This window comes from Falco punctatus, assembly GCF_963210335.1.
Source record: "Falco punctatus genome assembly, chromosome: 6".
In the NCBI taxonomy this organism is placed as follows: Eukaryota; Metazoa; Chordata; class Aves; order Falconiformes; family Falconidae; genus Falco; species Falco punctatus.
The window spans coordinates 10,440,597-10,466,711 of NC_137585.1; the positions used below are offsets into that span (position 1 = coordinate 10,440,597).

Here is a 26,115-nt window from a genome sequence, read left to right on the forward strand (position 1 = left end):
GCATCCTCTCCTGTGGCTTCTGCTTCAGCCAGGAGGTGGACAAGCACACTCACAAGACGAAAGCAGCCTTTGTCCCCTTGAGAGATGGGATTTGGAGAGTATTTGGTTTCTGCTCAAACCAAGATCAGATGTTATGGCTTTTAGCTATCAAATACAGACCTCATAAATCTGATGGAGATATTTGACCAGTTTGCCCAGTACGCTGTATTTGAGTTAACCTTCAAGTATCTAGATGCTATGATCCGTTATGAGCTTGGTTTCAAAAATACTAAATGATAATGATAAAACAAATGCCTTAGGGAAATATAATAGATAATGTACAGTCAGCTGAGTAAAAAAATTGTTCCTTACATGCAAAGGCTACAGTAGAAATACTTAAGAAATGGTTTTGAAGAATGTGGAAACATGACTCTGTGTGTCCTCTCTTTACAATTCCCCATGCTTTTCTACCAACTTCTAGCACATAAGCGGTATGCATAAAACCAAACTGCAAGGTAGCAGCAAAAATAAATGTCCAGTGACACCATCTTAGAAAAAAAGAAACTTTACTCTCCTCTGGATTAGGTAACAAAACCATGGTCACTAAGAGGGACATGTAATTTCATGTGCTGGGGCCTTTGCTGGATTTGTATATTCAAAAGTTTGAAACGATTTATGCAGGATCTTGTTTTCAGCACCTGAGATAAGTACAAAGCTATTTCCTCCACTCATTTCTCACACAATTTGCATGGTCTTCTTTTACATGACCAGCTTTCCAAACAGATGATGCAGACATCTCCTTAAAAATCTTCTGAAAAATCTTCCTGAAAGGATATGGTTGGTTCTGGGTTTTTTTGGTTTTTTTTTTAGCTCTTTATTGATATTTGCATGTTCTTCCACTTAGATCCCCCAACATCTTGAGCAATTTTCCTTCCTTGTTACTGTTTACTAAATATACTCTTCCAATACTTGACATGAGCTGTTGTCGCTTAAACCCATTCTTTGTTTTACGGAGTGTATAAGATTCTTTTTTTCTTTAAGCTTTTTTTTCCTACTTTTCTAATTATGATTTTTTCAGTTTTGTAACTTCTCTCAGTTTCATCTACATCTTTGTGGCACCAGAACATCCACAAATAAGGTGATACTCCTAAAATAGGAGACCTCTTTCATCTCTGTCTGCCTTCTGTAATTATACTGACTTTCTACACTCTCTGTTTTTTTCTTCTTTTTCTCTATTCCACTATGAAAGAACTTCTACGTAATAAATCCAGCATTATTTTATTGTTTAAATTGTGACTAGCTCATTTGCAGTATTATGCCTTTCCAACTTCCTCCCTGACGTTTAATATAGGTGCTTTGAATTGATATTCGTTAGACCTATTACCTTAGGCTTTCCCCCTCTGCCCATTTTCCCAACCCCTTTCTGTCCTTCTATATAACTTTTTTTTTTTTTTTTTTTTTTTGTCATTTCTATCTTTTCTATCTAGTTTCTGTCCATTCCTTCTCTCCTGTTCTATCTTTCCGCAGCTTTACCCCTTATGCTTTCAGACTGCTCAATGACACAACTGAAAACAGTGTTAGGTCACCAAACACTACCCCAGCCTCGACAGTCATCATTTACCAGTATCCTGTTTTATGGACTGCATCCAGTTTTCAGGCCAGGGGTATTTTGCAGAGGAGATGGGAGACACGTATAAGCCGAATGTACATATGTGTGGGGATGGTGCGTGCATGCATTTGTGCCAATGGAAGAGGAAAGGTCAATGTGTGACCGCACTGCCAGAACACTGCATCCTATTTCTTTGTCCTCCTCCTTCTGGCCTTCCTAGCACTGTCCTTGCCCTCCCTCCAGGCCATGTAATACTGCCATATAATCGCTCTTTGTTGCATTGACCAAGTCATTGTCCCTCTTGGAATTTCTCTACAAACTTGTGCTCGCTTTCCTGTCAGGGAGTCAGGCCTCTTGTCATCACATCGGCGTGCTGAGTAACTCCTTCTCCTCCCCAGCACTGCCACTCACACAAGCAGTATCTGTTCATGGGCCGGGCACCCTCAGGGTGCTCCCACCTCGTCCTTCCTGACCCCCATAGACACCACCCGCTCACCCTCTACTCTCAATTCTCTTTTTAGCACCAACATCTTTTGTAACACAGGGAAAACAGCTGACTTAGACTGGAAGAAATGAGATCCCTCTACTTTAGACAAAATAAACTTCTTTTTTTTAAAAAAAAAAGGAAAATAGATTTTCATCTGATGAGCAATGCATGTTATTTAAATATCTCCTGTGCACAGGGGTCTACCTAGCGGCTTCTTCAGATGTATATGAAGTTGAAAGCAGCTGTAGTTAAAAACTCCTTGACGTTAGTCTCAATGATGGCAATTACATTTTTAAACTAGCTGGCCCTAAGGCTCAGAAAGCAGGATTTTCAAGAACAGAGTTGACACTTCTTTTCACAAGTGAATAGGAGTTTTAGCACCGATAGTAATAGAAGCACAATTAATCCAATATTATGAGGGTCTGAAAGTCCTACAAACTAGAACACTTCAATATTCTCAGTCTTGTAAACAAGAATATGAATACTTATACTTTACGAGTCTGTGTGTTAAAGAAGAGTCACAGTTTCTGCTCAGGTGTGTGTGGTGAGTACCATATCTGCCAAACTGATCCCTCTGTGTGGCAACTGCACATGAAGCAGCCTACGCAACATGGGCTTTGCACGCCAGTGTTGGACACCGTATCCTGGCCCTGCTTTGTTTGTTAGTACAGGTGCCACCTGAGAGACTGTCTGCTGGTGGAGTAGAGTGGCTGGTGTAGTCTGGCTGCTTCTGTTAGTGGGCGTGATTTGCAACAGACAATTTTATCGAGTAAAACTCTAAGAGGGATGGCAAACAAACCGCTCACCACATTGGAACACCTTTAGGAGGTATTGCCTTAATATGCTTTTCTTCCTGGATGGGCTTTATATGTAATTGGAAAAAATGTTCTATCAATTTAGTAATACCAAAACTAGTCATGAAGCCATCTGTACAGAGACTATTTTTCTGCTGAGGGGCTGAATTTTCTGTATGCAAACTGCCTTTACAGGTTTGAAACACTCAAGAACAATGTCTAGCTTTTATGGTGAAAGAGTAATAATTACAGGCTCTGAAAAAAAAGCAAAATAATCTAAACACTGCTACAAAATTAGTTTCTTTTTCTGGTTTGCCGTTTTGGGTTTGTTGGGTTTTTTTGGGTGGTTTTTTTTGGGTTTTTTTGTTGTTTTTGTTGGTGTTTTTTTTTTTTTTTTTGTAACAAACCAAACCAAAAACTAACAAAAGATTCATGGAGTTAAATCTTACCCTGGGAAGCTAAAGCTGCTTTTCACATCTGTTAGGATAGGGAGTGGTCTCCCTTGGAAGAGTTAGCGTTTTGGGGAAATATGTTTCTAAAGGCCAGTGAAATACTTTGATTTCTCTCATTTTTTCTGTCCTTACTAGGAAATCTTCCTGTTAATTTTACTTTTTTTCTCATAGCTTGTTCTCATTACCTCATTCCTCTGAAATAAAAGCTGGTGACTTTTCAGTGTTCACTATCCTCTGAACCACCTTTAACAAACCTGAGTGGCTTAGTTGCTCTTTGGTGAGTTTGTTTACCATAATGTTTCTCTGGTTCTTTGGTTCAATCATGCCTTTACTGACTCAGCCTCTGACGACAGGTTTGATACAAGCACCTCCACTGAATTCAATGCATTTATTTCTGATTTACACAGAAGCAGGAGTCCCCAGTTGAGCAAACGTGGAAATCTACCTGATTGCAGGCCAAATTTTGACCTCAGTTTCACCCAGGAGATCCTGCTAAAATTAGTGTGACTGTAACCAGACCTTAAATTTGTGTCTTGGTGTTTGTTTTTTTTTAAAAAACATGGATGCACATCCAAAACATTTTAGTATGTTGAATCAGAGAAGTCTGAGAGAGAAAGAGAATATGCCTATACTAGATAACTGGTATACTTGTTTGGAAAAAAAAATATAGCACGTCCATTCCTTTGATAGAATTTGCCAGTTCCTCAGAAACAAACCATTCCCGTTTGTTCTACGAAATCTCAAGTAAATTCCACTGGACACCAAAGCTGTTTAAAAACCTGGCAGGTTTCCCCCTTGCGCAAAACCCTGTCTCCTTGCTGACCCATCTGTTCACTGCCAGAGACACCAGCCATCCACAGAGCAGGGAACTTGGACTTGCAGCTACAAGGAGAAAGCCAGTGAAGCCTGTTGACAGGGCATGATACTGTCCCCTCACAGAGGACTCTGAAAGCTGCTGAGCTTGGGAGGTCAAGTGGAATTCCTCAGAAATGAAGAAATAAAACCAACAAAATCCATCTCCCATTGAAGTGTAATATCTCCTAATATGGTTTGTGGTCCTAAGATTCTAGCCAGCCAGATAGCATATTCTTCAAAGCTCTGTCATGTCTAATTTTAAATTCATGATGTGATTGGGCTTCCATCACTCCAGTTCAAGTCTTCCTCCCCCATACCACTCGAGTGCCACTCATTACTGCAGTAGTGAGTGCTTTTTCCATGTAAAAGTTGTTCACAACAACACAGTTCTGGGTGGCAGCAGGACAGCTGGCAAATTTAAACTAGAGGTTGTTTTAAATTTTTCTTTTTCATTAGTTAACTTCTAGTGGTCATTTTTTATGATGTTATTCTTTGAGGAAGAAGTAAAAGGTATCATTGTTGAAAATAACAGAAATAATTTGATAAACAATCTGTCCTTGGAGAACAACTTAGCAGCATCTCCCAAAGATAATTGAGGTATGTATACAGCTTCGCAGCAAGCTGGACAGAGGTCCAGAAATAAACTTTATACAAATTGGCATGCCTACCTAATACAGCATCTTGGTTAAGGAGAGTCTCCTGATCCTCCAATCAATGAACAAAACTGCACCAGGATAACTAGCCTTATTTCTGCCTGGATAGCATTGCAAAGCTCTCCAGAAACAAATTGCCCAAACACACTCTGTATATCGGTGTTAAGACACCCCAATGTGTAAAAAGACTCACCTGGAGTGGAAGAGACAGTACTTTATGAGCCAGCACCCTGCAGTGCCTGCAGCATCAGCAGAGGCTGTGCCATGCAGGAGATTGCTCTACCATGTCCCTGCAAAGATGCTGAGGCTCCTTTCAGGCATTCAGACTGTTTGATGGGGCACATGAACTAAGCTATAGCCTTTTTCCAGTTCCCTCAGGACAACATCCTCTTTTAGGATGACTGGAGTCAGGAATCTTCTTGGTCTTCTAAGGGAACTGTGCCAAATCAGTGGCAAGAGAAAGGTATGGACAGCTTCTTGCTATTAAAGATATTCAAATGTGTGCACGCATGGGTACTACAGCCTTCCTTCATCCAGGTCCATAAATTCGATTATTTTAATTTTTATCCATAAATATCCCTAGAAACTTGTTTATTCCTATTGCTTTCTGAATTTTCCTCAGATTAACTGGTATTTTTTAGTAACACATGGAAACTTATAGACTAACAAGTAGCATCCAAAATGATTTCCTGGTTAGCTGGCAGATTTCCATTGATGGATTTCACTTTGGTTTTTTTTTCTATCTATTCCCATCCATCAGCTTCTATCATCCTCCTGCTGAATATTCTTGAATAGTCAGTTGCTAGCGTTGCAGATAACTAGCTTAACAGAGGCTTAATTGTGACCCCTCTTACATGGAAGAAGCCCAATGGAACCCCAGGGAATAAGTTCATCTTGAGGCAGTGAAAATTTAGACCTGAGAACTCAACAGAGAAACGGTTGCAAATAACCAGGGAAATGGGAGTGACTGTTTCTGCACAAAACCTTTTCTTAATGTAGAAACAGTTTCCCAAATCTGAACTACCATAATTTCATCTGAAATTCTGCTCTGGCCTGTCTGCTGCTAGATGGCATCAAAAGTTATCTGATCACAAGTCTGATACCACTTTGGTTTGTTTGCTGGCTTGCTTGCTTGTTTTGTTTACTCTTTTTTGCAAGTATGTGCTGATGTGATGACTCCAGCTCTTGCAGTTTTTCCATCTGTGAATTCCATCCAGATGAATTGTCTCAGGCAGACCTGAAAAATGAAACCTGGCTTTATACCTTTGAACTGAGGCAAATAATTGTAGGTGCCATCACGAGCCTTCCACAGGAATGTGGTCCAGAATAAAGGACTTGAAAAGAATCTCAAAGATCCTTTCTAAAAGCCATGAAATGTTTTAGCAATTTCATTTTTTTCCTTCCTTTTTCTGACTGAAAAGGAACAGATGGGAACAGAAGTAAACTTTGCCATCTGGAAAGACGGAAAGATTAGTATGAAAAGGGCCAGGTGTCAAGTTTGTTCAGCACCAGCCCATCTTTGCCAGTTATCAACAACAAAACCTAGTCTCAAAAAGGGCTAAATTATGCTAAAGATAAATGATTTTTGAAGGCCATTTTTAAAAGTATCTTTTTGTCATCAGTTTGTGCAGCTATCTCGAATACTACACAGTCATGCACAGAAACAAAAAAGAAATTCATCTGAAGTTTTGCCTCTCATATCACAGGAAATTCTCTGCCTTGGTCTTTCCTACTCTACCTTTCACACTGCAGCCTGGATTCCAGTTAAAGACCATTAGCTGTGTCATAATCTTTCAGTATTGTGATAATTAAAATTTATTTATAGGTAATCTCAAACTTGCTCTTATAATTTGAAATAGAAATGTAGCACCTGTAAATCTTCTCTGAGTGGGAAATCAGAAGCCTAAAATCTATTATGAGTCTCTAGATAGCATCTGATCTACTGACTTTTCTGCTTTAGATATTGGTATTTACATCTGTACATGTAATATATATATATATATATATATATATATTTGTGTGTGTGTTATACATATACACGTCGACATGTGTATATATATATGTGTGTGTGTGTGTGCACTGGCTGTACATAAAACAAGTCGGAAGATGTCCTGTTCTTTATTTAAATAGATTTTCTATTTGTGTTTTTTTACATTTCAATTATGAGAATTCACAGATACTTTGATTTTAGTCTTTTGATTACATAAGCAGGTATTCTTGCTTTGAACTATCTACTGGACATTTGAGCAAATAATATAACTTCTGCATACTAATGAAATGGGTAGTACATACTGCATACTAATGAAATGGGTAATAGAGACCCCCCAAAATACAAAGAAACTACCTATGTCAGCCTAGGCCCAGATCTAAGTTCTGGGAAACCACCATCATTTGAGATGTGAATTCGATTTTTTAAAGCTTTTTTTTTGATTGTGTTTCGGTCTCCCTACACTCTTTTTGAGGTAAACATATTGCATTTCTCTTTCAATGTTTTCCACTTGTGTATACCTAATTATCTTTAAAAAAATACATACAGTATCTCTTAACTTAAATTTAAGGACAACCTTGGAATAAAACATTGTCACATAACACCGTAACATTCTTGATGATTTCCCATTATTCCAAGTTTCACTTTAACTTGGGTACAACAGGAAAATCTCTAAGTCAGAAAGTTTTAATTTGGTTTGAAGGTAATGTTCCATTTAATAGATGTAGAAAGCTACTCAATAGTTCCAACCAATACTTATTTTCTTCAACCATGCAAAATGCATACACACTGAGTTTCTTGGTAAATACCCTCAGCTCTGTTGTGGCATAATTTGCAGAACAGTCTTGCTTCTTCGTTGCAAAACAATTCTTTACAAAAGCTGGAGCTGCATAAGCTGGTGCTTTTTTTCCATGCATAATGCAATCCTTTATGCTTCCTTCACAAGTTGGCTCTGATTGTCTTTTGTAAATTTGTGCTTGTAGTCCTCAATTTTCTCCTGTGTTTGCATGTTCCTATGGGTTCGTGGTTTGGTAACTCAGATGTGGTCTTCTCTTGCTTTCCCTCCAAAACATGCAATTTGTTTTGTTTCTGCTGTGCAACCTGGTACTTTTTCATAGATTTTTTTCTTTTTCTCCCCTAAACGTATATCAGGAGCTGGTAATACTTTGTTTTCTCAGTTTGACACAGTTGTTCCCCATCACCATCTAGGCAGATAGGGTCCACAAGCTCCCCTGAAATTACTTACTCAATTGAAAAAAAATCAAATATGTTTTGTAAAAAGGTTTTATCCCCATTTTTCCTTTCTTTATATGATGCTGATACCTTTCAAAATTTCTTTGTCACAGTCGGGTGACTGCCTCCCTCTTCCGAATGCCATGGTATGAAGCAAATCTAGGACCTCTGACCAAGCCCCCAAGACATTATTATTGCTCATGTTCTTTTTCAATAGCTTTCCTTATCTTTGTAAAAAGAAAAATTCTTGTTTGAATCTCTTCTGCTTGACTTCAGGAAAGGTTAGGCTCTTTGAGGACCTTTGGCATCTCTAGTTTTTCATCATCTTCTTTCTGCTCTTGATATTCTGCACATACTCTTTTCCTCATTTTTCTCCTGCTACAATGCACTGTGCCTTGATCATAGTTAGACAGAACTTGAGCAGAAAAAGGAATTAAGGGAAAAGCTATCTCTGCATCCCTCTCTCAGAAAGATAGAAACTAAAAATATCTTTTAATGGTTAAAATGAGTTTTTTAAAAAACTGTTTAGAGACACAGAAAAAGAAAAAAAGAAAAAAGAAAAAGAAAATGAGAAAAAGAAAAAGGCTGTATCAGGCTTCTGAACTACATGTCCACCAATTTCATCTGATGATGACTTAACTGTTTCGTTTACTTGCCACCCCATTTCTTGAAAGGCTTTTAGTAACTCTGACACTTGCTGTGTTCCCTCCTAGATGTCATCGCTATGCAAATTTAGTGTACTAGTTATGTCTTCACTATAGAATTAGAACAATTATCCACAATCAAAATTTTGCCAGCTTTTCTTCAAACTTGTTCTTGGCAATATCTTTTCCCATAGGGTCAAAGTTCTTGTTTACAAAAAAAAAAAAAAAAAAAAAAAAAAAAAAAAAAGCAGCAATCTTTATTGTAAAGCCTGAAGTGTGAATTTAAAGCAAGTTACGAATTTACCAGTGTATCTATATGTGCATAATCTGAGTCTGGTATAACAGTGTCTGGTTTTGAGTTTAACATAACTTATTTTCCAAGTAATAATGACTAAACCAAAACAAGTTGTTTGTTGGCAGTTATGTGAATGAAACCTGTTTTTTTACGCACTTGTGTCCTGTGCCTATACTCCTTCCCTGAGCTTCACTCCTTTGCATTCTGCAATACCTCAGCTTCCTCCTACTCCTGCTCTCACCTCCCTATCCTGTAAGCACCTACACAGTTTTTTATCTCTTTTCCATGTTCTGTGACTACTAGCTTGGCAGGAGTCAGTGTGTGCTTTAGCAATTTGAGAGCACAGCCTGTGCTCATGCACAGCCTAAAAGCTACTGAACTTGCAACACTTTGCTCTTTGAATGAGACAGTCAGTAACCTAAGTGTCCTGTTCCACCAGTTATCACAAAAATTGTAGGAACTTAGTGCTTTTGAGGATTTTGCACCTCTAGTATATTTGGTTAATATAAACTTGCAAATTTAGAAATTACTTGAAAGGATTAGCAGGTCATGTGATCATGCAATTTTTTTTCCTAAATAAAACAGGCTAAAAAAACACAGTAGGAGTGCATAGGGGAAGCTGCAGCGCAAAACAATACCTATATTGCTAAAGAATATTTCTGTTCCACTAAATATTTTTATGTTTATTTTGTGATCCAACATAATTTTTAACAATTATTTAGGAGCAACTCAGGGTCAGTCCAGACTGTCTCTGTGTTGGGAAATTCTGAAAAGCAGTCACTTCAATATTTTTTTGTGTTTTCTGATGGTTACCAACCCCAAAATAATCAAAAAATGGCTTCCTGATGCTGGGTACTGACAGCCCAGTTTGTACAGTTGTCTTATTTAGTGTCCCTGTAAACATAGTGAATTCAAGTGTTTATACTGGTGCTGGGTGTTGCTCTGCGTCCTGGTACTGGAAAAGAAATGTAGTTGTCTGGCTTCCTGATCAGTACAGCTCTTTCAGAGGGATCAGCAGTCCCCAGGAGATCATAATCATGCTACTGGAGAAAACTAGGAGCGAAGCTTTCAGGCTTTTTCACTCACAATAGGTAGGAATTTGCACTAGTGCTCAGCTAGAAGTTGCTAAATTCCTTGTATCATGTGACTGTAGAGGGGCATGCACCTGACAAACATCTCACAGGGATGGGTATGCATTTTTTCCCAAAGTTGTGCATCCCAAAGAAAAATGTGCTATCTGAGAGGCAGCACAGTGTATATTATAGTGTGAGAACTTGTCATAGGACTTTATCAGTCAAACAAGTGCCAGCCAAGAATCCCTTACAACTGGGTGAGAGGCTTCAGGTCATGGGCTGAAGACACCAGGTTTTTTTTCATGTGCTTTTAACTCCCTAAGTTCTACTTGTATCAGTTCACTGGGATATGTACTTTCATGTTGAACTCTTGCATTACAAATATTTTGGGGTGGGAATTTGTCAGGCAGTGGTCTGCCAATGTCCTATCCGTACATATGCATTCACATCCAGCCCAATTTGAATTAATACTTTAAGGAAGATTTCATGAGCTGTGATTAGTAATATGTTGCTAGAGCATAGGTACTGCATGTTTTAGTGCTCTTCCATTGGCTTTTACTAGTAACACATTAGTAAAACCTAGCACAGACTTCCATCAGTCATTCATTCTTGTTTCTTTGGGTCAGGTTGATCTCTTTTTTTTTTTTTTTTCTTTTAATATACTTTTCCATTATTTTATTATATACTCAGTCTCTGGGGTATAAGCTGATTCACTCAGCTGAACAAAAAAATTTGAGAGATTTCAATTGGAACAGACTTCATCTTTCATATATCAGTCACAATACGCTCTTTGGCCTCCATCCACAAAGTGCCATGAATATAACTTTTGTGGACTTACTGATATGACTCTTCTTGCTTTTTAGATATAAAAATGTCATTTATGTTGACCTGTGTAGTTTCAGGTTATAGGTGATGCACCTACTGAATAAATATTTAAATAAATAAACAGATAAGCTAACAAGTACAGTCTGAGGGAATGGAAATATTTTTCTTCTTTACAGAAGAAAAAAAAGTGTATCAAAATAATTTTGCCAGTGTTCAGTACCCCTTTTTCTTGTGCTTTCCATAATCATTCCTACATAATCATCACTTCTAAAGGAATTTTGGACTTTGAACCCAGAATAGTTTTTGTGAAAATCTGCATGAGGACTTCTTGAAAGTGGCGTGTCTGTTGGGACAAACCCATTTCATATGTGAGTGATGCATCTAGCAGCACGGTTTGACATTTAAGCTGTATATATACAGCCAAATCAAGGGATATGGTGATCAGGGGCATCACTTCAGAGAGGACCAGAAGGGACATGCTAGAGCTGTTGTCCTTCTCCAAAAGAAGGGCCTGCAGATCTCTGGGGATGCAGGAGTCTGGCAGCAGCTGGAAGGAGCCCAAAGAAGAGGGCAGGGAGGGTGAAGTGTTGTCAAAACAGGCTCTGAAGTATCTTGCTGAAACTCTGACCCCATGCTTACAACAAACTGTCCAGGAGTGAGTTCCAGCTCAAAAAAAGCAGTCATTTAGTGGAGGTTATTTGGCGTGCCTGCCTGAATAACAAATACACTGGGGTGGGGGCAGGGGTGTCATCATCCACTTAGAACTGATTAAAAGCTGAAGCTCACCTCTTACAGAGAGCCAGCAATGGGCATTTCCACCATATTGATCACATTTATGGTCTGTTCCAAGAGCTAAGCCTGAGCCCAGCCTCCTTACTAGTCCTCTAAAAGTCAGTTACAGTCAGAAGGAAGAAGGGAAATTCATGGAATATATTCCTTTTTTTGGAATTATTCATTCCATTGTCTACACCTTAACGTTCCGCAATCCCAGTGATATCTGGGCCATGTGTGGTGATGCCACGAGTATCCAAATTTGTGCAAATAACCATGAAACATGGCTTGTTATGCATAGTTTGGCAGTTCAATGTAGGTAGTCTGCCAAAATGAGACAGGAGCCTTATCAAGGAGACAGGAAATTCTCAAATAAATTTGGGAGTTGACTTTTGAGTTAGGAGTGTTGACAGGCACAGATCTCTCTGTCTGGCAATTATCAATTCTTCTGCTTATAGCTGCAGAGCAAATCCAAGTGTCTTCAGATTTTGGCTGGGCAGGAGGTGTGTTCAAGTCTTGGTTGTCCAGAGCTGTTGTAGTCCTGCAGTTCTGGTTCTGACTTTGGTCCAAAGGTGCAAGGGTCACATTTCCATGCTCCAGAAGTCTCAAAGCAGCATCTGTTGCTCATGAAAGATTTCCACCCAACATGGTAAAAATTTCAAAGCATATCTGACAAAATTGTGACATTGTCAAACCACAATATAAATTCAACACTAGACTACATTTAATGCAGATCCAGAATGCTGCCTAGGAAGTATTAGAGGTGCTGCTGTAAGTCAGTAGGCTCTTCTTCCTCTCAGGTATCTGTGGGGAGTTTTTTTCTCATCCACACATCACTTCCACATAACTAAGTAGCTGTGATCAACTCTAGTTGTGAGGATCCTCATATCTTTGTGTTGGTATCTTGTATGATTGCTTCAGCACCAGACAATACCTGCAGATGCTGGCAGGAGTATGATCAGACACAAGGTAAATGACAGCTTTTCTTGAAGTGGAAAACTTACTCCATTTTCCACTAAATTTTTCTGTCCCTATCAGCAGTTTGTTATTTCCACAGACTTGGCTCATAAATATTGGATGTCTGCCTAGCTGGGAAATTGCATTTCCATTTTCAACACCTGCTATGCGCTAGACTTATATGAGAGGTCTAGCTAGTTTTCTGCAAGGATGGGATGCTTACAGTTAGTATTGTTACACATGACTATTGTTAAAAAGTGGTAAATGCTCATGTCAGTTTTACCCTTTCTTGCAAGATTACTTCAGCCTGCTAGCTATTAATTTTGAAATCTGTATGGTATTCTTACTTGACTTTTGCTGCTCTTACAGTGTCACCACGTAGCCATATCTCATGCAGACATAAAAGATTCTACGTTCTTCCTTATAAACCCAGGCTATGATTTTTTGGCTGATAGCTCCCTCCACACCCAGTCTTTCACAGTGTGTTTGTTAGGGGCTGCTTAGCAAGATGCAAGCATTTGCATTTCATGGCACTGTATGTATAGAGGCTGCAGAGAATTTGGCAGATCTGCTAAAGTGTTGTGTAAACAGATGACATTTTTGATAATTGTCTTATACAGGGTTGCACACAATTCTTCATGGAATCTGAAACCGTTGCTATATATTTTGTTTACCAGGTCTCAATAACCTTTTTAGTTTTAGTAAGACAGGCAGATCCAGGGCTAAATCTATTATCTGTCAGGCTGGCAAACCTGGATTTCTGCCCATACACAGCATGGGTACAGAATCAGTATGATATCTTGGGTTTTTCTTACACAATTATGCATAAATATGTAAATGCTGAACAATTTCCCCCCATCCTTGCCAGAGCACACAGAAGTACAGTGTCCCCTTAGTGCTATACACCACGGACATATCCTTCCCTGCCTCCTACTTACCTTTACCCTAAGGCTGAGACCTGTAATGGCAACAGAGGGTCATTCCTTTACAGTCTCAGTAGCCTCATCTCAATAAACAGATGGACACAGGCAGGTGTTATATCATTAACATGGCAGATAAGTGCATGCCTTGTAGCCTAATGCAGCCCAAGATAGTTTTCATTTCCTATAGTTTAGGAAATCAAGCAAACTTAATCTGGTTATTTTGGTTGTTAGGATTGGTTTGGTGGGGTTTTTGTTTTTTGTTGGGTTTTTTTTTTTTTTTTTGTATGTTACCTTTTGCTTCACAGTAAGTTTACAAAGACAATGAATTCAGAAATAGACAATTATGCATAACTTGAAATAACGTATCATAACATATCAACTGTGCAAGTTGTGTCATCTATTAGCCTTAAATTTGCAAACACCTTCTCATACATAAGACACACTCCCCTTGCAGCAGCCGTGGAGTTCTTAAAAATAAAAAGATCTAGTCAAGAAAATCACACAAGTTCATAAACGGACATGAAGAGATCACCATTCTCTTGCTCTTCTCTGTAAATAAATATCTTTATCTATCATGTTCTTGGTGGCCTTTAGTGATGAAAACTGTACATATTTTCTAAGCAATCTACTGTTGTGCTGTAGCATTCACAGCTGTTAGAAGGACATCATGTGCCTGCCTGATCCTTCAGCCCAGCAGTACTGACCTTGCTTCACGGTCACGTAACAGGGTAAAAAATCTGTTCTGGCAATTTCATCTTAGCATCAGTGGGGGGAACCTACATGGCAAGATCTACAAAACATGAACTATGAGTTCTCTCATGTAAAATACTTTTCCAGTGTCATATACAAATGCCATCGAACCATAAAGCAAGAAGATTAGATATAGGCTGCTCGTTGCAACCTCACTGTGATTCCTCTGCATGGACAGGCAGGAACAAATTCATTTTTCTGAATGTCTTAAGAGCCACTTGAGATGCCTGAAACATCCATGCAAAGCTTGTCCAAGTTTATCAAAGACCCATGCCCTCCTAGAGCAGTGCACCTTATTGGAGTCTATGCAGAATTCTTTTGGGCATGTCAAATGGAAATAGACACCTGTGGCCAAAGACCTTCGCTCCCTGTGGCAGTTACAAGGCAAATGGTCTTTACTAAACTGTCCTCTGTGTTGAGAGCCTTCTGGAAGTATCTATGCTTATTATCATGTTTTCTTGGCTTATATCTTACTTTTTTCCTCATGAAACAGCCATTTAGAAATACAGGTATAAATACAACTCTTAGCTTGAAGCCAGGTTATATTAGTAACACAATTTGGCTGGAAAGATATTAAAAAGTTTTCTGGTCAGGTCATTAATATATTTTTCTGCATCTTATGAGCTCTTAGTCTTAATTGCAACATTCATCTTCATCTTCAGGTATGCACTTGAGGTTCTTCTCCATTTCTCAACACCATGGTAGTGTTAGTACGAACAGCACTGTGCAAAGCCTCACCTGCTAATTCTCACAGTTGCATCATGTAGGCAAGTCTCCTCATCCATATGGTACAACGGTGGAAAGTAGAGGCACAGAGCTAAAATGACCAACGAGCACAGTGGCAGGAGGTTCCTGTACTTAATCGATTTGTTGCTACAGCCTTCAAGTATGGGTTTAACTTACAGCTGGCAGTAGAATAAAGATGAAAATGCAATTTCCTGCCTCCCAGACTGACTGAAATACACCTGGGAATGAACAGGACTAAAGAACACAATTGTTTGGAGTCCTTGAAATGGAGGCTGGGTGGCACATAAGTCTTGCTGTGGCACTTTCCATAGACCACGTTTATCTGCTGTGCTCATTCCTCCGGACTATGCTAAAGGTTATCACTGTTCTAGCTTTTATACTAGTTTCAAACATTTATGCATTAATCAGAAGAGATATGGCACTGAACTTTTCCTTGGAACTTCTGCATATTTACTGTCTTGCATGACATATGTATATATCATTACTGGATGTTGATAAGAACAAACGAGAAGGAAATATTTAACAGACTCAAACAAGCACTATACTTAGCATATGATTTATAAGTTTGAAATGGAGTCCAAATGCTAGTGGTGAGAGCCTTGTAAACTGCATATGCAGTATTATGTTCTGCATCACCACTTAAAAATGAAAAATTAAACATTGCTTCCATTTAGTTAGGCTACAATGAATATCTTCAGTGCTTTATGAATTACTGAGATGTGCTTTCATGCCAAGCTAAAAGCAATAAATAAAAAATCCAAACACCTACAAGAAAACTCAAGTCTCTCCCCTTCACAAGACTTTTTGAGTCGGAGACCAACATGTGTTTATGCCATCACAGTGTAGTCTGGCCCAAGACAAGACCAAACAAAGCATTGCAGAGTACATGGAAGCAAATTAATTCACTGGGAAAGTCCTTTGCAAGTCACTCCTGGAAGGCAATTTTTTCTATTTTCAGCTGTCTCCAAAATAATCACCTAGGAGCATTTCAGAAGGTCAAGTCAAGTAGTCTCAGTAGGAGATGGAACCAATGGAAACACTTTCCAATGTCAGATTTCCCTCTATGACAACTAAAAATGGGGGGGTTAATGCAGAATAGCAGTGAAGGAGAGGAAAAGTTTTCACATAAAAGGAAAACATAAACAGAAAGAACATCCTTTCAAAGAAGGCAAAGGAATATTTTTTTTCTTCCCACCCTTGAAGTGAAAACATCAAACCCCCATAGACCAATCCAAATGAACTTAACGGAGAGATTCCTAATTACTTTGGTGGATCTTGGAGTTATACTGAAATTCTGTGTTTTGCAGACAGGCTGCTGGCATGTGGGTAGGAGGGATCCAGTTCTGCCTGCCTTATTCCAGAAATAATGCATGCAGTTGATTAGAGACCTATGGGGTCATGCTCTGCTTGTCCCATGGAAAAAAAGAACTAGATAGGCTTTTGTGGTGGTGACAGTTTTCTTCCTCCCTCCCCTTTGCAATGACTGTGAACTGAAAAGCAGGCACGCAAAGCAAGACAACACTGTTGAGGCAGATAGAAATCAAGAGGCAGAACAAGCTACACTAGCTGGTGAAGTTATGGCGCTTGGGGAGACATGAAGCATTGCTGAGATGGAGTGTTTACAGAAAAAATCCCACAGCTCATATTTGTATTATGTATTTATAAATTCCTGGAACTCAATTTTATAGGGCTTTTGATTAATGGCTGTACTGCAGTTCAGCTCCAAGCCTATTGAACTTACTGTACTGGAACTGAGCAAAACATACACTAGCCAAATACAAACACTACTACTGGACTGTGATTTTAAGGTGGTTCATTACTCAAAGGCATTGCTGTGGAAGCTCTGCTTATTGAACATGTAGTGATCAAAGCTAAAGGAGGGCCTCTCAAGAAGCGGCCTTAAAATCAGAATCAGATATCTGCTTGTCTTGGATACCTCCATGGCAGAAGAGGTGAAGAACAACGAAAAATGCTGTGGCGATTTCCCCATCACTTCTATAATAAAGTGGGTACAGCTCTTGTTGATGTACGGATTTTCCTAATTATATATTTATGTCACTTCAATCACAGTATCTTCCAGGAGCGTGGCCAAATGCTCGATTTTTTTATGCTGGTGGTGTATGCCAAGTGTTCCCACACTGTGGTATTTGACATTAGTGCTGTTTCTCCCACACTTCAAAGAAGACATCTGTGGTTATGGCTGGCAAATGCCGACTTAATTGTTGATTATCATAATAATATAGTAAAAGCAGTCTCATTCTGTTGAAGTGGGAGTCACTTCATTAAATACAGTCCTTATGGCTATTAAGATTTGTGAGGCGAAATCTGATGCCTGTAATCTCTTGGTGTGCCAAGTGGAGTCAAATGAATGCAATGTAAAAAAAAAAAAAAAACAAAACAAAACAACAAAAACCAACAAAAGAACACCAAAAAAAAAAATAACCTGGATGAGAAATCTGAAGATCTGCCAATATTGAGAGACAATTCTACAGTCCCTTGGGTTTTGGTCTTCCCAGACAATGCAGCCTTCAACTGTAAGCTGGAATCACTTTGTAAGGTGCAAACTCTACAAACCCAGAGCTGGTATGTGAGAACAGGATCACTGGGATATTTCACTTGCTTACAATCACTTCTTATGAAAAATAAAACAAAAAAAATTGATAATCATTGTTGATAATACAAATCTTTAGAAAACAGATGGAACATTTGTACATCCTTTGAAAATGTAGGAGTTAAAGCAACTAAATATGTTTCATCTCACATCTTTCTAAGTACAGCACAAAGGTGAAGCTGCCATGAAATTTGGAAACGCTCACACTCTCTCTGCTAAGATAATAGTCTCTTCTTCATACACTCTGTTAAAACAACAGCAAACAAGCAGCTCACACCTCTACACACAGAGTAAATCCTAGAAAACTGAATTGGCAGGCAAAAATTATTACTAAAGAATTGTTTCTAAGAAATATTTTATCTTTTAGTAGTTTGGCTTTGTGTTTTTAAAAACATTGAACAGTCGCAATGATGCTGGCTTATTAAATAGCCCCAGTCCAAAAAATGAAGAGGTATAGAGTTGTCAAAATACATTTAATTACACTTTTGCAGCGTATTGGGCTTGACATGAAGGCAAAGCTTAGGCTGTTTTTAATGAAAATGTTACTAGTTGTTATGATTGCTTGCATTTGGATGAATGTCCTTTATTTTTAAATCTAAAATATTATACATAGGTAATTAGCATGATCTCTTTATGGCAGAATTATATCTTTTTTTTTTTTTTTTGTCTTGTTTGTACTGGGTTTCTTCAGTACTCATCTTCAATTAACTTCATCTTTACTTAGCTTTTATTTCCTTTGAGCTTTGCAAGGCATAGTGGCTGTCTTTTCTTACCTAGGGCACTATTTTGAAAGATAACTATTTAGACTGACTTGCATGTTTCTTTTTAAAGAAAACTTTCATGCATGTCTGTTGAAAAGTCCTTGGTTTCCAGATGGTTCAAATACAAGGTAGCATTTTTCTTGCTGTGCCACACTGCCTTTTGCACTGCTGTGATGGTTTAGTCAAAACTAATGGCTGTCAAGCACATGGGACGCTGATTTATTATTTCAGAAGTCCCTGCTGCACGATTTAAGGGTGTGAAGTGGGTCAGCCACCAGTCAGACATTGCAGCAGACAGTCAAGCTCTGATAGGAGTGATAGCCAGTCATTAAGGTGCCATTTTAATGGGAGAATACTGGAACAAATAGTTACAGTCTGAGTATGTTAACTGTGGAGAGGGAAAAAAAAAAAAAAAAAAAAAGGAAAAAAAAAGTGGTGCTTTAAAAAGGAAAAGCAAAGACATCAAGAGTGTGTTCATGTATCTATAGACCATCAAGATTTTAGATTCATATATGTTCCCAGGCGTCCCAGGATTTCAGAGTAGGAATGATGTGAGGTAGTGTCAGTGTATTTGAAAGTACCAGAAATTAGAGCCGAGCCTAAGGATTTCGATGCAGAAGACCATTCACACTGGTTAGTCAACTTATTTACAAACTGGTGGTCCATGCCATCTTGGATGTAGTCATGTCTGGGAGTATCAGGGACCAAAAGGGTGGTGGAGCCATGAGTGACCTCACTCTTCATCTCCCAGAACTAACATCTCTTCGACACAGTACTTAGATGAATGATATAGAGGTGACAGCTCCCTCTGTTTGGTATAGCTGTGAGTATAGTGGATTTAGAGGATAAACTCTGGTCTCCAGTATCCTGACATACTGTATTACTGAAAATACGAAGGATTAGGGAATACCAGAGGGATCATGTATTTTCATCTTGACTCATTAGATAATTTTGAGTAAGTATTCCCAAAGTGTTTCTCACAGCTTTATCAGTCCAATTCCATCTCACCAAAAGGAGACAGACAGACTCCCACTGACTTCTTCTGGAGCTAGATTGGTGCTGAAATGTGCTGCATGCAGTATAGACAGCTATTTGCTTAGAAACCCAAAAATAGCTAAAAGCATATTAACAAAGTGCATGGATGCTCATTAATTAGAATTCTATTTGCATAAATCGTATTCATTTTATGGTTCATGTTTTTGGTCATCAGATTATAAACAAATCACCAATACAAAAGTCATAAAAGATAAAAAAAAGCACAGGATCACAGCCTCTGTTAATGTCACATGACCCACTGAAAGGAGAACAAGGATAGTCTGCCTTTGGGATCAGTGAAACTGTGGCCACTTAACACTACTTGTAATCCACTTTTGTATGTCCATTTTTAAGGTGATACCTTTCCTTTTTTTCACTAACATACTTTAGCAACTAGACACCACTTCTATGCTTTCTCGTGAATTTAGTGTCAAATTTGGTAGAAAAGGGATTTCTGAAACATATTCTACACACTAACAAAAATTTGTTTTTTGCAGAACAAAATTATGAGCAGAATGTAGCTCTACACAAACTTCATGTGCTAAATCTCATAGCGCTACAGTTTATCTCCATAGGGAATATCATACTGGGTTCTAGTTTTTATCAATTCCACATTCCAGGAAAGATGCATCTTTGTCAGGCAGATTATCAAGACTTACCCAGATGAAGATGCAGAGCATAGAGGCAGATCACTCATCTCATTAATAGTCCCCAAATATCTGTACTGTTTAATAACATTGAGCCATTTTTCAAAAGCCATCAAAGGGCCAGGGTGGGTCTAAAGTTATTGTCACTTCCCAGAGTGTTACAGAGCACTTTGGTAATCTGTTCTGAGATCTGCAAAAAAACCAAAACACTTGGCAACTGAAGGAGTGAGACCTTTAAATAGGTTTGAAAATCCTACTAATGATGCTGGGTTTTCCTCTTTGTTTCCAGAGGCAATGACTCTCTGAAAGGAACTGAACATGTTTGTGCTCTTTCTTGAACTCCTATTTCAGCTAAGTCACCACTGTGAGATTTCACTATGTATAAGAGGTGCAGATCCACCTGAAAACTTCAATGATATTGTGACCACCACAAACATTTTCTTATCAATAACAAAAAGGAGTCAATAAACATTGTTCCCAGTGCTTGTATAGAGTCATGTAAACACTGAGAATTAAAACGGTCACATATTGATTTAGCTGAACTGGATTCTACATGGCTTTATGTAAAACTGAGTGTCTGGATAACTTTTATAAGCAAAATCAGTGTCATGGTTAACAAACAAGCACAAGGATGTGATCTACCACACCATTAGCAAAAGCCACTGTTAGTATCCTCCCTGGAGGAGAGGAGTGAGTAGGTTCACACCTTTCCCAAGCACTGTTCAGGCTACTCACAGACGATTTGATCACTGTTTACATCAATCATGAGTCTACCAGGTCTGCATCTAGCAATACCATTTACAGCTATATTCATATAAACTTTTATTACAGCTATTCTGCAGCTAGGAAAATAGCAGCATGTCACAGCCCTCTCCAAAGTATCAAGCTGCAACAAGGTCTATTTACCATCTCATACCAACACACTCTTCATACCAGTCCCTCCGCTGCCTTCTCATCAACTCATCCAGGGCCTGCTCTTTCTTCTCTTGCTTGTTCCTCAGCTGCTCTCTCTTCATTGGCTCTCAACCACTTAACAGAACCAGCCACAGCTGCACCTTACCTACATCGGCCAACCCGCTGCCCCTGAAGCCAGCCCACAGTTGTATATCATCAATGCTAATTAACCCAGCTTCATTCCTCTACAGTGGCAAGCAATAACCTAGCTTTCCCTGAGTTTTATTTTTAGTGTTTGTGACACAGAGAGTGAAATGCGCAGTTGAGAAATAGCTAAATATATTTTTGCCCATACATGAATAAATCCAAGAATCCTTGGCAACAAGAGCTGTCTTCCTCTCCCACAGCAGCTCCCACAACAACTACAGTCAGTTTTTACAGTGTATCCAACGGTATCATTGAGACAAAGCTAATTGGTAGTATCATGCTTATTTCACAGGTAGAAAAGTAGCTTGAGAAAGCGGCATTCTTTTACTTTAGGACAACTAAATGCACTCTAGCTACTCAAGGTCAAAGCTACAGTGAAGGTGAAACAAACAAAACAGTTCAGCTGTGCTGCTACAAGTCAACTTCAACAAGCACATCTCAGACTAAAACTAGTATGTTTTGTCTTTGTTGGTATAATATTGCGGCAGCTACATGCTCATCAGTAATGCTACAGTGAAAAAATGAAGTTAATTTTAGCGGTGTAAACAAGTCCTTAATGTCTTTCCCAAACTTATAAAGGCAATTCCCTAGGGAGTTAGGAACTGAACAAAGGTTAGGGACCTTAACCACTGGACACTCCTTTCTGAGTAGTTGAACACTGAGAAGAAATCATGCAAAATTTCTGTGAACCATCAGCTTGCAGTTGGCCTCAGACGTACTTGAAAAGTCACGAGCATTTGGAAAGCCACAAATATAGTCTGCACAATGTTGAAACCCTGTTCTGATAAGACCGTAGATGTTCGTTAACATTTTTCTAAAGCTGTATGAAAAGCCACATTTTTAATTTCTTGTACACTATTCAGTTAGTCATGATAGGGTTTTAATTATTATCGCTATTGCAATAACATCTGGAGGCCTTCATCACAATCTGGCCTCACTGCCCCAAGAATGTGTAAGACGCAACTTTTCTGAGTTGTAGTGAATGAGACCCTGCAGACTTCATAGTGTAAGGGGAGAGGAAGTGGGGACATGCTTCTGGCATCTGGGGCTGGCAGGCAACCAAGATGCTCTGGGATTGTCCGATGGGCACATGTCCAGTCAGGAGAAGGGCCATAGCACGAGGCTGCAGCTGAAAATAAAATCTTGTAAGGCTGCTTTCACACACAACCCCATGAGGTGAAATACTCAGCTGCAACGCAGGCACATGACATTTCTCCTGCTCCATGACCTCAGTTAATCTAGTGTGCAGGTTCACAGAGCAGGAGAGAGGCCACGGTGGTGGTTGATAAAGACAAGAGGTTTGGCCTTCCCTGCTTGGGAGCAATGGGAGCCTCATGCTTAGTGCTCAGGATCTGACAGAGCTCACATACAGGCATGGAGTAAGATGTCCACCTCCACCCCACAAAGCTCAGGATTTGACAGAAAAGGTTTAACACATAGCTTAAGAAAACAAGGCGGGGAGGGGAAACGCTGATGAGAAGAGGTATATTTATGTATGTAGCTGTGTGCTCAATTCACAGACATGCCCTCAGGCACTCTATACCAGCAAACACAACAGTAAGCTGTAGTTGTAAATATATGTTTTTGCTTACTCAAACTGTAAACAGTGATGACAGCTGGGAGAAGAGCAAAAATGGATAGGAGGGAGGAGAGGAGATTTTATATATATATATATATTTCTTATGAAGAAATAAATTTGTCAATCTCAGAACTAATGAAAAAGTGCATTGGCATCAAACCATAAAACAGTTCCTGCGTGACACATGCTGACAGTCCAGGTTTGTTGTTTTTTGGTTTTTTTTTTCACTGAATGATATCGTTTCACAAAGCATTGGAACGTATTTAGTTAAGGCCCAGATCCTCAGAGTCATGCAAACCACAGCAATGACACTAGTCAGTGATACTGTACTACAGAAGGTCTGGCCATCTAGGCAAAATTCAGATGCCTGTATTGTCAGGCAAAAAGGACTTCCAAGGCTTTTAAATACTTGTCCCTCAGATCCTTTGGACAATATTGTTAGTTCTTATGAATCCACTGTAATGATATTAACCTTCAGGTCACTGACTTGCTAGTATCTAGCCATCAGATGGGATTCTCACTTTGTAACAACTACATCATACATCTCAGTCTTCCCAAATTCCTGAAAAGGTTTTGAATCAGAAAAGTCCAATCAATTAAATTTAATCCTTGTGGAAGGAAAGCCTATTCACTTCAAACAATTAAACAATTTGTGTTTCTAAACATATTTTTTGTTTATTTCTTTTAAAGTTCAAGTCAAGCAAACTGTTTTGATCTGTTGAACCCAAAACATTTTCAGGTGGTCAACTTGTAAACTTTTTGACATTGAGTCATGTTTTTTCTTGCCAAATTAATGACTTTTAACTCTTTGAGATTCCCTTAGCTTTTGGGATTCCTCTTCTCAATGTTAAGTCATTCTTCAAGCCTCATTTCATTTCATCTTTGTAACTGAAACATGCTCCAGTGATTTAAAGTGTTTTTGCTTTTTGAAATCCCAAGATTTAGCTTTAAGAAGAAGTTAACACTTGCTTTGTTTGTCTGTTTTATGTGTTTAATCTTGTTTCTTTCCATAAGTACAGTTCCACTCAATGTAAGTTCCTACATTCTTCCCATCAGCAGAGTATGCGACTGCACTTTGATTCAGTGGGATTTTTTTAAATTTTCTCGTATTTCTACTCTTTTTGCATATTCTGCTTTTCTCCATATTAAAGAATACTGGTCAGTGAAATAAACTTTTTTTTTCTGGGTTGAAACAGGCTGACAGGGTGCTGCAGTCTACACAGAAAAGTTAGCATTGCAGTAGATGTTTCCATTGAATGTAAAGAGAGGATTTCTCAGTCCTTCATGAAGGGCTTTGAATTGAATGTCCTATAGAAATGAATCAATATAATGATAAAGAACAGAAAGACCAAAGAAGCAATTTGTGCAGGCTGTGATTATTACATAATTCAAGCTGGAATGAAAGTGCTAAATCAAAGCACAGGGTCTCCATTCCCTGCCGTGCTGAGTTCAAAACTGAGATCCTGACATAAACTTTGGCTTTTTGATCTTTATTTATGCCAGACAGCCAATTTGCATTCAAATGCAAGACATACACTATTCCTGAACACTACAGAAGTGGTGCATCTGAAATCACGTTTGAGAGGATGTCACACTGCTCTCTCATGACCAGAAAAATTCCAATACAAGTAACTAAGAACCTAACAGCAATTTCTTCTGTACACTTTAAATAACACCATCTCAGCTTTGCAGGCTCTAAGTGACTATAGAGCAGGTCAAGAACTGGAGTAGAGGTGTAAACCTCAATTGTTCCCTGCTAATTTGCTTAATTTTCTGCATTCAAAGCCTGGTCTCCTTTTCTCACCTAGGCTAAAGTTTTCAGGAACTTCTCTGGAGTCGGCAAGTACTGGTTTAATAACATGGGAAGAGGGGCCTATGTTTTGCAGCGCCTACCCCTCCCTCTGGAAGCCATTTGCAGGGGTGGCAGAGATGAACGTTTTCTACTCTTGCTCAGGACTGTTGGTGGAATAGACATCAGGAGGTTCTGCGGACGCAGCAGAGAGAATGAAATAATAGTTATGTGCTATAGACACCCAGAGGCTATGGCAATGGTAGTGGGGCAAAACCCAGAAGTGTTTCTCTATGTCTTAGCAACATATAGCCCATCTCACTGAATTTCCAGCAAGCTCTGTAATACAAGAGGCTTATGTAGTGATACAGTCTGTGTGTCTGTTCAGAAATCCCCCTCAATAAGTTTTGAACTTGGTCATTGTTGGGAGAGGATCTTAAGGTGTTTGGCTTTTATGAATTTCGTGGAAACAGATGGCCAGAGAGAAAAGATGGGAGTGCTGTATTAGTGCTCCCACGGAGGGAAGTCTGGCCAAGAGAGAGAAACTTGGAGTCTTTGGTACCAGAGAATCCACACAGCACAAGAAGTTAAGAACACCCCAACTGCTGCAGGAGTTTCAGTTGCAGTTTGACTTTTTAGGAAACCAAAGAATCTAACCACAAGACACTAAGCTACACTAAAACAAACTTCATTACCGGTACTACTGCAGACTGATTATAGCCAGCAAGAGTCCAGTGTGCAGTATCTCAGTAAGTTCAGACCCAGAAGCTGCTCTGGCTACTGCTTATGTTGGCTTGTTTCAGTCCAGCTCTCCCACACCACAGACCTCCTGTGGGCCTCGGGCAGGTCAGCATGTCTCTTTGTCAGGCAGTTTTTCACCTGCAAAACAGGAATAATCAGAGCACAGTTCAGCTTCATGGGAATATTATGAAAATAAATACTATAAAGATACCAAATGACAAGTTTTATGAAGTTGAGGAGAACAGAAGGGGTTGTCTAGAGCCACAGTCCTGCCAGTTGCCTCTGCCAGCAAAGCTCTCTAACGGGATGACAGCACATGACAAGAAAAGGGATTTAGCTACCAACAGGGCCATGCCCTTCCCCAGGCATAAGCTACACAACACCGGGACTTTGTAGCAGCATGTCTGTGTCAGTGCTATACAGGTAGAGCTAGTCTGACAGAGATTTTTATTTTTAAAAACAAAAGGAAAAACTCTGGTGTAGATCCAGTCTGGGCCTACAGGTGAGTGTTTGCCAGGTTGACTCCATCAGCCCAGTACTCCTCGTAGGCAACTATCACCAGAGGCATAGCCATGTGTAGCTCTAGCTGCCTTCCACAAGCAAAGCAGACTAAAGGAGTAAAAATCCTTTTTTGCCAGGACAGGTTCAGAGAGTCTTCTGCCCATATGGTTGTGTCAAAGGCAAGAAAAGTAGTGCAGGCCCTGACTGATCCCGCTATAAAACAGTGCATCTCTGAGATAGGCTCTGTCAAAATTTCGTAGCTGACCTGGTGCAACTTTTCTATGAGGTCCATTTTAAAACCGTTTCTTTGAACCTT

At 39.2% G+C, this 26,115-nt stretch overlaps 1 protein-coding gene and 1 long non-coding RNA gene across 3 annotated transcripts in view; one reads left to right on the forward strand and one right to left on the reverse strand.

The window, feature by feature from the left end:
• Positions 1 to 26,115, forward strand: part of NTF3 (neurotrophin 3) — an 80,317-nt gene that overhangs the window by 35,368 nt on the left and 18,834 nt on the right. The gene's annotated exons all lie outside the window — the stretch shown is intronic.
• The window catches only part of LOC308065451, a 63,815-nt gene continuing 46,617 nt past the window's right edge, over positions 8,918 to 26,115 (reverse strand). Inside the window, exon 2 of the long non-coding RNA XR_013928774.1 lies at positions 8,918 to 25,436. This is a non-coding gene — a long non-coding RNA (uncharacterized lncRNA). The remainder of the gene's footprint in view (positions 25,437 to 26,115) is intronic.